Source organism: Mastigoproctus giganteus, chromosome 6 (assembly GCF_048544385.1).
Source record: "Mastigoproctus giganteus isolate SK-2022 chromosome 6, ASM4854438v1, whole genome shotgun sequence".
NCBI classification, from domain to species: domain Eukaryota; kingdom Metazoa; phylum Arthropoda; class Arachnida; order Uropygi; family Thelyphonidae; genus Mastigoproctus; species Mastigoproctus giganteus.
The window spans coordinates 21,833,185-21,846,080 of record NC_143580.1 but is presented as its reverse complement, the minus strand read 5'-3'; the positions used below and the strand labels follow the sequence as shown (position 1 = coordinate 21,846,080).

General features: G+C 35.9%; 1 protein-coding gene across 2 annotated transcripts in view; it reads right to left on the bottom strand.

The window, feature by feature from the left end:
* The window catches only part of LOC150084071 (uncharacterized), a 36,097-nt gene that overhangs the window by 13,776 nt on the left and 9,425 nt on the right, over positions 1 to 12,896 (bottom strand). Inside the window, exon 1 of one of the 2 annotated variants that reach the window (XM_090375883.1) lies at positions 4,910 to 5,017. The exons of the other annotated variant lie outside the window; for it this stretch is intronic. The gene's annotated coding sequence lies outside the window, so the exon portion shown is untranslated. Of the gene's footprint in view, positions 1 to 4,909; positions 5,018 to 12,896 lie in introns of those variants that run through there. 2 annotated transcript variants of the gene reach the window in all.

Here is a 12,896-nt window from a genome sequence, read left to right as displayed (position 1 = left end):
CTTAATCTGCAGGGGAAAAAATCGTTCTGTGGGAAAAACGAATGCCACTATAAATGCAACTATTTCTGACAGATTTCTAGTTTTCAATTTGTAAAGAAACTCCAGAATGTTTTTAATAACAAGCGACGGAAAGCACGTGAGGTGAGTGACATCATGTTGGCGTCATGCTTGTAGGTTGTCTTCCAGTAAAATTAACAAATATCAAGTTGAGTAAAAAAACGGGGGGGGGAGCAAAATAAAAATGCCTAGTACAATTTTCTTTTTTATATACATTTATCTGCACATATCTAAGGGCTGCACTTTCTCTAGCTAATGACCTCAACTCTGCTTTCATTTAAACCTGCTTAGCAAATGTCTCTGAGCTCTCATTAGCCTTCATGCTAAACAAGGAAATAGTTCAGAAAAAAATCATATTACGAGGATACAAGGTGGGTTTTTTTTTTGTTTTTTTAGGTCATTCCAGTTACTTATATGTACAAATATAGTAGTACAAACGTAATAAAGACTTGTGTAATACGAGAGATTAAAATCAAACATTTCTACACAAAGCAGACGAACACTGAGTCCTAAAGAAAATTCGATGATAAAAAAATGCACAGAATTCTAAGGCAACATAAAAAGGGTTGAGACACTTCTGCGCTGAGTTATCCATTTATGAAAATGGTTACTGAATCAGAGAGAGAGGTCTACGCATGGTTCTGCATGCATCGCTGGATTCTTAAGTAAACATCCCTATTGCATAGCACTATGTAAACGACTCCCGAGGTGAAGGACTTTGCTGATAACGAAGGCTTTATGCTAGCACTAAACAGGAAGTCAAAGATTAATTTAGAAACCCGTTAGATTATATTAAATGAAGAAATGTCGATTAGGAGGATAGAACCCCCTCTTGATCAAAATAATTGGTATTTTTTTTAGATAGATGGATTGTTTTCTTAAATTAATCGAATCTTCTATGGTTAATAGAAGCCAAAAGTAATTCATTTCATCAACTCATCAACGTGCACATACCTCAACATTTATTCACCCAACTTTTAACAGCCACAGGTAACGATCGAATATGCTGTCAACCCATTCGTAATGTACTTTACTTTCCCCCCCCCTAGATTTTAAGAAAAATTGAAATACAACACTCATTTTACATTTCTACCGTGATTAATATAATAAATAAATAGTATACTTCATTGTTTATATATTTAGAAATTGGTAACAACAAAAAAAAAAAGCCCTTCAAAGAGCAACGAGTTTAAACTGAAAACTTTTCATGAATTTCTATTCGTCCGATTTTAATGAATTTTGTAATAGTTCAACAAACCTTTCTAAAAGAGATAAATATAAAATTTCATGAAATTCCGTCTACTGGGAATCGCTGTTATACATGAGGACGGACAGACAGACAGGCAGACGAATACAGTGAAGACAATAGGCGCTTTGCTCATATTCCAACACCTAAATGGCTATGGAGTTTCTGATGGTTAGTAATAATAATAATTTTTAAAGTTTTTAATTTTTTTCTAATGTAATCTACTTTTCCTCCTGGATTTTAAACACAATAAATATTTCAAGGAACTTCTGTGATTAATAAAATAAAAATACTAATTACTTAAATATATAAATTCATTACTGTAATCATTGCTCGATTTACATTTGTCAGATGTTAATGAAATTTGGTGTGGCTCAACAAATCTTTCCAAAAGAACCAAATGCAAAATTTCATGAAAATCAATGCACTGGAATCTAGCTGGTACATGCAGATGGAATGAACTTGGAGAATCTTTTTTATACTTAATATCAATGCATAGTTGAAAGGATCCAGGTTAAGCTGTATAAAGTTGAATGGGCTATCAAGCGAAACAGTTCTGTTTGTTTTTGCTATACAAGACGGTTTCTGCTTCGTATTCCTCCAAAATATGCAAACATATTTTGTCCCAAATAGTAGGTGAATTCCAGGATTCAGAGAGAGAGAGAGAGATTTCCTTAATCCTGATTATTTTTAAAGGTCACTGTCTTCTGCATCTTTATAGACATACAAACAGGTCAAGCCTGTTTGTATGTCTTTCGATATGAACAAAATTCTCGAATACCCCACTAAGAAACGTCTTACACCTCCGCTTGAAACTGGTGAAGAGATCATCAGAAATTCCTCCAGTCTAAGAGTCACTAGAAGTGAAGTCCTTCCAAATGGGTGCTAAGTGACTAAGCCACTATGCTTACACGGAATCAAGAAAGAGATTTAACTTATATAGTATATCCTTAAAATTCGAAGTGGCCATTGCGAACCAGATTTCCGGTTTTTTCTTAAAAATTTATAGTTTCTTTAAGGATTAAGATTTAAATTTATTAATCTGAATATTAATAAACGTGAAGCTTAAATGTTTAAAATCTTTTGATCAAAAAACGCTCTTAGATCTATTTGAGTGCAACGATGGAATTGAATTGGCAGTGCATTAGGGGTGGTTCTTATAAATAAAGAGATCCCTTTTCTCTCTCTCTCTCTCTCTCTCTGTCTCTTTCTCTCCTATTTTTGTTCAGGTCCTATAAACTAATTATTGGGATTACTCAGCAAACCAAATGATTTAAAATGAGCTTCCATTATTGAAAAAACGTCAACGATGTCTTAAGAGATGACTCAAATTTGACGTCATCTACAAAAGAAATTTAGGGCACATTCAAGAAGTCGGCGCTGAAAGCAGCAGAGCCAGTAGGTGTCACCTTATGGCATACTAACTGACACTGTCTTTGCGTTATATTCTTGATTTTTAACAGAACTATTCTTCCAGCTCCAGGTTGATGTAAAGAAGAAAAATGTCCCAGTTATCCCACAAATGACTACAAATAAGTTTAAGAGCACGAAAGATCTAATCATCCGAAGCAGAGGACAAATTTAAATATACGACATCCATTTAAGAGTCACAACGTTAAATGACAAAAGAAAAATCTCAACTTTGGGATGTTTTCATAAAGATACAAAAATGGAATAAACTTATATACACATATAAAGAATCGATAGATTCCAGTAGATATTTAATTAAACCACAATAAACAACTTAAAGTTGAAAATATCTACTCACACAGCATTAAATATAAAAATATCCACTGTTCTTCAAGAACTGTGTGCAATACTAGGCTGAAAAGAGGTATTCAAACTAGACCCGAAAGAACACAATTCTAAGCAGGACTTAAGTTGGGTCACACCACCCAAGCCAGCCTGCACTACTTCTTCATGGAAGCAGGGCGTGCCCCAGGATTTTACTTTGCACATGTCTTTAAGACTTTTTTTTTTTTTTTTTGCTGTTGTTGTTTTTAAACAGGACTACACTCCTAGTTCTAAGCAATAATAATAACACGAACAAGCATGACCGATAACAGAAACCAAACTAGGTCATATTACTGTTCTGTGCAGGAGAAATGATGGAAAAATTCACTTCCAAACAATCAGCAGATTATAACACCTAATGACAGATAATAATTTCATTCTTAATTATAAAGAAAGAATTTCAATACAATCACAATTACAGGTTGAGACCCAGTTATTGACCAACAGTCGGAAACATATGAGGCTACAAAGGTCAATGAACGTCATCTCTTTTAATATAAACAATATAGAGTATAGACACTCCTGTAAGCAGGTTACTTCCATCATATAATCAGGACATAATGTGTACGAAAGGTTTGGTTAAAAGTATATGGTGTTTCAAAAGTGTTGTTACTACCGTAAACACTTTTTTAATTTTATTTGGCAGAAGACCAAATAATTAAATGATTTGGTCTTCTTTTGGTCATTTTTTTTACGCGCGTTAGTATATATATATAATGGGCTTATTGTCTTCACCATGTCTGTCTGTCCGTCGCAAAGATTTTCACAGAATTTTATATTTGGGCCTTTTAAAACGATTTGTTGAAACACTCCAAATGCCGTTAAAATCAGCCCAACAAAAATCCAGCAATTATTTCTTTCTTTCTTTCTTTTGGTCCTCAAGTAATAATTCGACTTCCAGTAGATGGTTCTATTTGCCCCTTGGTAGAAAGGTTTGTGCAAATATCTAGATCTTGTGTATCTGAACAAAGTAAATTTAACAAAAGTTTTGATCCAGGTGAATTAATTATACCATTCAGTAATTCACAGCGATGTAGTATGATATGCTGGGACGTATACTTTCTCATCTGAGCGATGAAGAATGCCTATAGGATAACATAACAGGCATCAGTAACTTACATTACAACAGTTGTTTAAAAAATGATAAGAAACTGGCCTTTGCTAGCATAATCCAAATCTGAGAACTGTTATTCTTTCCATTATTTTTAGGATAACAGACCTCTTTTACTAAATTAGATGTTGCAAATCGAAATACGGTATACAGTATTACGTTAGAAAGACATGAAAATAGAGTTCGTATACACTTAATTCATTCTTATGATCCTCGAACCAGTTCTGTTACAATTCTGGCCTTATGACTGGTGCAAGAACCCATCCGTTGATGGATACACTACAGCCATGAAGGGATGCGCCTAGTCAGAAAATATTTCCAGACAACCTAGAAATCAAAATAGCATCCAACTGTTGCCCCGCTGGTATCAAAGAGTCCAATGTGCACCACAAAAACACTCCCCACACCACTGTGCTGGCATCACCGGCCTGCATTGTTGACACCTAGCAGGATGAGTCCATGGAATCATGCTGTTTTCGCCATTTCTAGTCGACCCATTAGCGTGAAACAGAAGGAACCGAGATTCCTCAGACCAATTCTCCACACACCCGTAGATTACTCTGTTGGGGGGGGGGGGGGTCACAAGAAATCCATGGTTTATTAAATGAATGGTGAATTTAAACTTCATCTTGCGTTGAAGTTTAAAGTAAAGTGTTTTTTCATCCCAAATAGCTGGAAAAATATATGAAAAATTTACTTACGTTTCCACTTAGGGGGTGGGGGAAAGTAGCATGTAATTGAATCGTATTACTGTAGAATCATTCTGTATTTAACATTACTAAATTCACTGTGCAGTATTGATGCTGCTTGTTTGGACTTACAAGCTATACTGATAACGGATTTTTACTGCTAGACCAGTCACTCAGGAAGAATTTTGTGGACGTCTCCAAATGTCACTAAACTTCCAAAGCTGCCATCTGCTGTGGTTTATTATTATTATACACACCAGATGTCCGTATTTCAAACAGATTTTTTTTTTTTTTCTGTAACTTCCGACCGTAGCAGAGTAACTTAATGAGCTTTTTTTTTCAAGATGTTGAAGAGAATGGTCTGTGAAACATCATACGATCGGCTCTCTTTACGACGCCCATGGCTGACCTACCATACCATAGTTGACTTTGTAATGGCTTAACAGTTGTTGCTTTGGGAAAAACTCGCCAACAAGATACAGGAAATTCAGCTAATGAGACGGAAGTTTAATCCATGTGATTCGTAATGAAGCATTACTTTTAACCCCCAACCATGAAAGGTTCATGAAAAGTTAAGATTTTCATACTTGCTAGTGGAATTTCATGGCGATTTATCTCTTAATGAAATCTTTATCGCAATAATAATAATACAATCAATATATTGCAATATTACTCTTTACAGCCATCAGGCTAATGCTTAATACACCGAAAATTTTCTTTCAACTAGACAGTCAGAGCTGTAATTGGGTATTCTTAGGCATGGTGAAAATAAATAGAAATTTTCGGCCCTCTATCAGGGCCACCTTAAGAATATTATCAAGGTGGCGCTGCCTCTAACCCCACAAAAATGTTTATTTATTATTATTACTAGCCTGCAAGGAAGCCTAAAGCTTATGCTGCACCAGCCAAAAAAAAATTTCCGAGTTACCCTGAGAGAGAGAGTCAGAAGTAGATGGGAATCACCAAGAGAGAAGAATGATGATATCCAGCTCAGGACCCTGGGTGTGCCAAGCCCATACTCATCAGTGTGATGAGTATTATTATTATTATTAGCCATATAGTGCAAGGAAGTTGAAGCTTATGTGCATCAGCCAAAAAAAAAATGAATGAATAAATAAAAAATAAATATGTTATATTATATTGCATTGTCGGAAATAGGTTCACCTATAGATGAGCATAATCGAATTATTAATAATCAATTATATGCAAATTAGTTGATTTTCAAATCGAATAGGTCTATTATATATATATACATATATTATTATTATTATTATTATTATTATTATTAGCCATATGGTGCAAGGAAGCCTTAGGCTTATACTGCACCAGCCAAAAAAAAAAAAAAAATTTCTGAATTACCCCGAGAGAGAAAGAGAGAGAGAAGTAGAAGGGAATCACCAAGAAAGAGAAGAATGATGATATCCAGCTGAGGATCCTGGGTGTGCCAAGCCCATACTCACCAGATGTGAGCCCCTGGAGTTATTGTATGCAAATTATTTCATAATCACTTAATTTTGCATATAATGGATTATGATTCTCGATTATGTCCATCACTACTGCCACCTGTGGGGGTGGCTAATTTGAATACACTTTAAAGGACTGATCAAATTATTGGAAGGGATGGGCAGACGAAGTGGGATAATGGTTTTTTTTTTTTTTTTTTGTTTTTACATAAAGACAATACTTTTCTCAAAATCACTCACTCCCACATGAAAGAAGCTTTTCTTCTTTTTTTTTTTTTTTTTTTTTCCTTTTTTTCGTAAAATATATTCCACGACCTAATAAATTCTACGAATAAGGTATACTGTATTTACTTGCAACCCACCGCCATTACATCATTTGTGTCTTGAGGTACCATTTAAGCACCAGGGTTATTACTGTTGACGGGTTATCGTCATGCTCTGTTAAAAGTAATTCCGTAATACGGCCAAGCTTATCGAGACTAAAATTATGATCTTATACCGCACAGTTTATGAATGAATTTCATTTAGAATGTGAGGTAATGTGCCAAGGAAGTATAATCAAACTTACGCATTGTCCAGTGTTATTGAGGAAGTGTCAAAGAAAACAAATAGTCTTTAAGCCTGACACGATATACACCGACGAATAAGGAAACTGGCGCAGATATTCAAGAAAAAAAATCTGTAACAACAAAATGGCTAAAAAAAAACTAATTGAAAAACAAAGAAAGGGGAAATTACAATTACATAAGCAAGGTAACTTTCAGCATTTCATTTATTATTAATTAAAGAATTATGGAAATTGAAATTAAAATAATTTAATAATAAACCGATGTAGGCGCCACCAGCCAAGATGTCAAAAGCTGTCCATATTTCGAAATTCAGTTATAAGATTTCTTAAAAATATTATCTGCCTAAAAAACGATATTTTTTCAAACAGATCTTGGCAAACAACATTTGAATTAGATAATATGAATATATCGATAAATAAAAAAATAAAGAAATATTATGCTGAAGAAAGGTTATGAACCAGAAGAAAAGTTATGAAAATGGCGCGCTATTTTTAACAATTTCTCGTCTGCGTCTATTTCTTGTGTATTTTTCAGATGCACTTGAACGCAGCTGTAGTCATTTATATCACGCAAGTTAAACTTTGCGTGTCCCTGAGTTTCAAATATGCGCATAGCACGGTCCACAATGTGGAAATGACACATTGGAATTTTCTTCTTGGAGTTGAAAGTCGCTTAATAGGTTGAAAGTGCTTTGAATTATGGAAAAGTCTTGCATTGGCATCTTTCTCACGACCTTTGTGATACATTTATTTCAATCTCTATCATCAATTTGATTAGCAAATAATAGAGTTGGATTCTTATAGGGTCAGGAACAGCTGAGATATTTAGAACTCGGAAAATCGTGATGTTAAAAAAAAAAAGAAAGAAAGAAAAGAAGGAAAATATTTCTGATTCCAGTACAGTACTATTTAACTGGTGACATTGAACAAATAGAGCTTGTAGATTCCTCCCGCAACACACGCCCAAACCGGCCAGAAAACCTCCCCTGAGGTAATCGATTAGTCAGTAAAGGCGATTTTCAATATTTGTACTGGAATTCAGTAACAGGTACTATTTCGGTCACGGACGCGATTTCCCTTTAAAAAAATTTTTTTAATAATAAATAAATAAAGATATTTATCCGTCAGTTCATATTTTGGTATCTGAGTTCACTATACATGGTAGGGACGCTATAGTTTGGTTTAATGCAGTGGTTCCCGAACAATTGAAATCTACAGACCCTCCCAAAAATCAAAAAATGTTTACGGACCTCTTCAAAAATCAAAAAAGTTTGCGTACCCCTATATGTATGCATACGTTTCTCTGTGTGTTAAACAGAATTGACAGACTTCCAGCATGGAATAATTGTAGGATGACACATAAGCAAGCGTTCTGTACGAGACATCGCAGTCACTCTGGGGATCCCTAGGTCAAAGGTTAGTGACGTCATATGCAAATGGTAGAGGATTGGGACTGAATCTGCCAAAAATCGGCCTGGTAAACCCCAAAAACTAACAGAGAACGGGACAAGAGAATTCTGCGAAGAACTGTGCGCGCAAATCGTAATTTGCCATTGTCTCAAGTCACACAAACCCTCTCTGAGAGTATTGGGACTAATGTCAGCACTCGTACAATACAAAGGACACTCCATGATATGGGTTACAATGGTCGTGTTAATCGGCGTAAGGAGCGCCGATTAACACGGTGTAAGGAGCGCGAATCTTCGACTGTAGAGCAGTGGAAAATAGTCCTATGGACAGACAAGTCGAGGTTCGCACTCTACAAGTCTGATGATCGTTCCTGGGCGTGGCGAATGCCAGGGGAACAGTTCCTTCCTGATTGTAATCCTCTCAGCAATGATGTTTGATGGAGGCAGTGTCATGGTATGGGGCTACTTTTCATGTTTTGGCTTGGGCCCATTAGTCGTTATCGACAAAACTATGAATGCTGTGCAATACAAGGACAGCCTGGACAATTATGCACTTCCAACATTATGGCAATACTTCGGGGAATGCCCATAATTATCAGCAAGACAACGTGGCATGGGGTCGTAACAGAGTGGTTTGAGAACGGGTATGAAAAAGTTGGATTGGCCAGCCCAGAGTACGATCTGAACCCTATCGAGCATCTTTGGGACGTATTGAATCGTCGGGTACGTACATGTCGAGATTGGCCAAAGAACAAGGCCGAACTGGTGGGTGTGTTTTAACACATCCACCAGTTCGGCCTTGTTCATATCACTTGTTCATTCAGGTGAGGAACATATCACCTGACATTTATAAAAAGTTGGTTGAGAGAATGAGAGAAAAAGCTGGTTGAGAGAGTATGCCGCGAAGATTGAAGGCCGTCATAAAAGCAATAGGTTTCAGCGCAAAACATTAAATGACAAAATAAAAGCTTTTTTTCTTTTTTGTCTAAAAGCAGGTGTTCGGATATTAATGGCAGGGCAGTGTATGTATGAACACTGGGTTTTCTGAAAAGAATATTCAAAGTTTTATGTTTAAAACTACAACCCAACTTTATTCCTATTTTTACATAAATATATAATAATCACTTTTTTTGTTATCAATTTGCTATACATAGAACGAATAATTTGACCGTCCCAGAGGGTCCGTTTTGCATACCCCCTGGAACAGGGATATGAGCCCCCAAGGGTCCGAAAACCCCAGTTTGGGAAACGCTGATTTAATGGATAGAGGATTCGATGGAGAGAACAAAATAATTCATGTGGTAACAAATCGAATTTTACTAAAAATCTGAAAGTATAATAACTTTTGGTTAACTTAAGTTTTTACAGCAGTGAAGTAGAAACAGGAAGGTCCGATTTTGCTGATACTGAAAAACCTATTACAGATAGAATTGAAACACAAAAATCAAAAGTTTACTCACAATTATAAGGTTGGTGTTTTTCCCTCAATTTCTGGCATCATCTAGAAGTTTCTTATCACTTCAGGAAGTGAAATTATATACACTACCCTCCAAAAAGTATACAGCCACACTGTTTTCGTCTATGGGACTATCCCACATAAATAGTGACTCAGGGGTTTGTGAGCCACGCTACTAGTTTGTCGATTTGCACAATTTCTGACAATATACACCATCCAATGTGAACCGTCCAATACACACCATCCAATGTGACAGCACTACCACCGTCCAAGAACACACAGGAAGACCACAGAAACTCACTCTACATGACCAGAAGGCACTTGGAAGATAGCGCCATGAAATATCATTCGTAGGTGGAAAGCCTATATCCACTCCATTCTATTCTTTCCGTTTCTCACAGCGTGATCAACTCAGAAGAGTTCCCAACTTCCACTATCTTTGTGACTGCAAGCCATGGTCTCGATGAGATCATAAAATTCTTCAAATGCTATATATAAAATTCTTCAAAGACTCGCAAAAGCTTATTTAGTTACCATTATAAGAAACTTGCTTTAGCAGAAATCATACACCACTTCGCTTTAATTAGAAAATCGCTCTCATATTTCAATGCCACAACACGTGGAAACTACTTTAGTTTGTTTCTCTCTCTCTAAATAATCATTCTTATACCACGAGTTTTTTTTTTTAAGTTAGTTTATTTAGCCCAATGACTAAATGTACTGTAATTAAGGTAACGTTTCGGGAACCTGGCCGGAACCCATCACCAGACGATACTTGGTTGTTAACAGCATGCTGCTTCTCCAAATGCAAGAGACTTAGGCATTCCGCAAGTAGAAAATTCTAGTGTAAGCCAAACGGAAATTTAACCTAAAATCCTCCGGACTTAAATTTCACAATTAATAATTATTGGAATATAATTAATTACAAATGTTCCCAAATTGTAACCTTTCTGTTTTCTATTCCTAACGACATGATCTGATGATGGGTATTGGTGTATATTATTATTATTATTATTATTAGCTACGTGGTGCAAGGAAGCCTGAGGCTTATGCTGCACCAGCCAAAAAAAAATAATAAAAATAAAAAAAATTCCCTAGTAACCCTGAGAGAAAGAGAGAGAGACAAAAGTAGAAGGGAATCACCAGGAAAGAGAAGAATGATGATATCCAGCTCAGGACCCTGGGTGTGCCAAGCCCATACTTACCAGATGTGAGCCCCTGGGGAAATTTTTGCCTGAAACGTCACTTTAAATGTCTAGTGGTTTGGTCTGTAAGCCTAATCAACCAAAATTATTAATTTCACGTGGTATAAGAGTATTTATTAATTATAGTAATTAATTTTCACTGAGAAAGTGAAGCTCAGTCAAACTGGGTTTTTCATCCAGTAAAACAGTCAAACCGCCCACCGATACATGCAGTTCACAGACCCCACACCGGCGCCTCAGGCCTTAGTTGTTTTGAAGTACAAACAAATGAAGCCTCGAAACTAGGCCAGAAGCAGTACAGTAGTAAAAAATAAATAATAATAAAAATAAAATTTGGTTATTAGTCATGGTTTTCAACTTCCACACAATCAAACATTAATTTTATGTAACCTTGATATTTGTTTTAATTTAGTTGTTCAAGTCTCGAATCGTATTGACTTTTAGTTTTGCAGTTCAACTTTGAGAAAAAAAAATCTCAAATTATTAATAGGACATTATTATGGTATAAATTTTCTGATGTAACCGAGTGGTCAGTATCAAAATGCAGTACAGTACACGTCCATCTGCACTTTGTCTTGTGTCTGAATTTACCATGGTTCTAGATCAAGTGACTGCTAAGTACGGTAAATTGTATTTGCTGTCAAAATAATTAGGTGTGAACTCTTTTGACTGATGTGGCCTTGCCAGAGTATAAACAGAATACCCAAATTAATATTTGAAAAGTAGAGTAACTGTTTTTGCGAAAAGACAATTGATCACGGAACAATGAAATTCCACATAAATGAAAGCATATTAATACAGTACTTTTCCATATAATAACTCGTACCATTCAGGCACTTATCTAACATGTTAGGAGTGAGGTCATACTTCTGTCATGAAATTCGAGGGATATTCAACCAGGTTTCAATACACCATTTAACTTCATCATCACTGAATCAGTTCCATGCCAGATGGTTTTTTTTTAAAAGTCCGAACAGATAAAATAAGGAGAAGAAAGGTTAAACTGTGTTGTGCATGGGAAAACAACTTCCATCCACAATAGTGTTGTGCACAGATGGTTCACATGAATGACGTCCCTGAGACTAAGTAGTAGGTCTTTAACAAGTTAATGAGCATGTATTGCTTATTAGAAGTTCCAGCACGATCCAACGCGCCATGGGCTATATTTCATTTACCTACAAGGCATGCTAACATCGGAATGCTCGATTCTCTAATAAATTAGCATGGCAGCCTATTAACACAATTTAAATTTCAATCATTGCGAAAATCTTTGCCACCCAAGATTAAAACAGATAACATAAAGGAGACTAGTCTTATTTCAATAAAGGATAGAGAACCCATTAGCAAAAAAAAATCAAACTATCTCTGTAAAAAAGGGAAAATGTCCATCTTACCATTTGTATGTATCGAATGACTGCTATTGTCTACCTTATTTTAAAATATGCACATAACACATTAAGTTTGAAGTTTTAAAAAGTCTGAACCATTTTATGAGTAACTATACAACTGGGCAGCGCGAATCAAGGATTACAAAATCACCCCTAACCTTCACACAAGGAAAATAGTCACTCCTATCGTACTATTTCCGTTCAAAGTAGTGTCTGAGTGGATACTCGAAGCTTGGAGATGATGTAATAAGATCTTTTTCCGGCGCCATTCTCCTTATGATACTCACGACTGAATAACAAATTCTGCTGATGGACTATAAATATAACAGAGTGTAACCAATGAACACTCCTTGCTAACAAACTACTTCATTACTGCCCTCGTGGGTAGCACAGCTGGTAGGATCGCCATCCTCCCCACAAAGACCTGAGTTTGAGTCCCATTGATGACATGAGGAATATTTTTATGGGTGTTTTTCACAACATGGCTGAATTAGTCGGTCTCAGACGAGG